We start from the raw sequence: 2,410 nt of genomic DNA, 5'->3' as shown, positions 1-2,410 counted from the left end.
CTCCCAGTGTGTTTATAATCACTCTCAGGCTACAGCCAAGCCTTACTCTCCCACACAGCTCCCCCAGTGGGCCCACTCCCCAAGGCCATGGTAGGGAGGAGGGGATTCCAGCCTGAGCCTGACCCCACCCCTAACCCCAATACCCCATTAGCAGCACCCAGGAAGGTACAGCTGCCAGGAAGGTAGACCGCACCCCCCAAGTCCTCCTGAAGTTTCCTGGGCACTCAGCCTGGTGCGGACAACCCAACAGTAACTGGGACTTCTCCCCTTGTTAGCTACCGTGTACTGAGCACCTCCTGTGGCCAGATGCAGTGTCCCTGCCCTTGGGAGCTTCAGTCCAATAATTAATGCTAGCTCACATTTATTGAGCGTTTACTATGTACCAGGCATTATTCTAAGCAATCTATATCTTCTAACTCATCTAATCCTCACAAAGACCCTGCGAGATATGGATACAGTTATTACAGATACTGGGGCAGTTGAGCAATGAAAGTTTCTTCAGAAGATGAAGAAACTTGCCCAAGGTTGGGTGATTCTGTGATAGGATTTCAAACCCAGGTCACCTGACTCCGGGATTCATACTCTTAGCCACCCGCATACACATTTTTCCCCAGCATCCAGGGTTATCTATTTTAGGATAGACTTCTAGGAGATATGTTATTTTTGTGCAGGAACCACACTCCACACTTTCTGTGGGCTATCTCATTTAACCCTCATATTTCTGTAAGATGGTCTATGAACTGACCAGGGCCCAGCTGCTCGGTGTGAACTGCTGGATTCTGTCTGGAGGCTCTGTGTAGATGCCAATCATTAGCAGTAACCGAGGGCTATGGGCTCCTCCCCGACAAGCTCACCTTGCCAGCTGGTGCCCCAATAAATGCATGGTATGGATAGGTGGTATCATCAGCAAGTGTGCGCCGATGCAGGTACACTGTCTGGGCTGAGCAGAATCCCAGCTCTCTGGCATCTTGGGCACTGAGAAGCACCCACATGAAGGTCCACCTGAGCTAATGCAACAGGATTCTGTCAGCAGGATTCAGGTTTTAGCTTCCCTACTAGTCAAGGCAGGCAACAAAATCCTCAAAGGCATTTGGACACAGAACTAGATCGAGTCTTTGGTCCTGTGGTACTCTTAAAGGGGTAGTGGCTACTGGGTCCGTTAGAGGTGCCTGTACAATATTGCTAGCCAGTCCACAATAACTGCAGATTAATCCATACTTCAACACCACTAATTTGACCCCCCACACACACACACAAAAAAGCATTTCTCATATCCACCCTCATTTTATAGATGGGAAAACTGAGGCTCAGGGTGATAAGGTGAACCACCAAAGAGCACACACACTCTATATTCATTCCATCCAGGATCCATTTGATTATCTAATTCCGTGGCCTGCAGGAACCAGGGCAAAAACCATCAACATTTTTAATGTTCTTAATATGTATTAATAAATTGCCCTTCCACTTTACACTCACAGTAGGGTGTGACTATGTCTGCTGGCTCTGGGGCCCTAGTTCTTAACTGGCCTCTTGGAGGGTCATTTGTCACTAGCCGAAACCCCAGATCCAGCTTCCTCCAGCCTTTTTGTTGTATGGCCAGCCAGGGAGGGGGCAGGCCAGGGGAGGGGCATTCAAGGCTCACAGCAGGGAAGTGTGGGTGGCCTGCCCTTCAGCATCGCTCATTCTTGCTTCCCTGGTTTGTGCAGGTAAGTGGGCAGTGGCAGGTGTCCTGCATGGCTGTCTACATTGCCCACAGAGAAACCTTATAACACACGAGTCCTTATTCATTCAATATATGCCCACTTCGTCCACCAATAAACACCCTCTGGGCCAGGACGTCCTTGCAGATCTCAGCCCTGGTCCAGTGGCCCCCGGCCATTTTCCTTCTCATTGTGGTATGATCATAAACGAGTCATCTTCCGGACCTTAGTTTCCTCATCTGTAAAAAGGGTAAGGAATGATTGGACTAAATGATCCCCGATCTTTTATAACGTTAAACGTTGCCATGTGTAGGAATTATGAGAATCTCCCCCAGAGGAACAGTGGCAGGGTTAGCAATGAAGTGCAGTGGCAGTGGGAGGTGCTGGCATTGAAGACCCTCATATAAACATGGGGAGCTAAACACTTGCATGTGGACTGGGTTTAGTGACTCCCATGCAAAGAGTAGTTTGGACACAGGGGGAAAATAGTAACATCACAGTGGTGGAACCTGACAGACACCCCCTTAACCAATGACCAAAGTCAACATCTCTAGGCGTAAGTCATGTGGAGAGCATGGACCCCTGAAAGGGTGAGATGAGAAGGTCCTTCACCTCTGTGGCCTTTTCCCCAAAACCTATAACCCCAGTATAGTCACGAGAAGACATTGAAAAACAACATCAAGGAACTTCCTGCAAAATATCTGACCAAT

Source organism: Pteropus vampyrus, unplaced genomic scaffold (assembly GCF_000151845.1).
Source record: "Pteropus vampyrus isolate Shadow unplaced genomic scaffold, Pvam_2.0 Scaffold32, whole genome shotgun sequence".
NCBI lineage: Eukaryota > Metazoa > Chordata > Mammalia > Chiroptera > Pteropodidae > Pteropus > Pteropus vampyrus.
Note: the sequence above shows the minus strand (reverse complement) of the source record.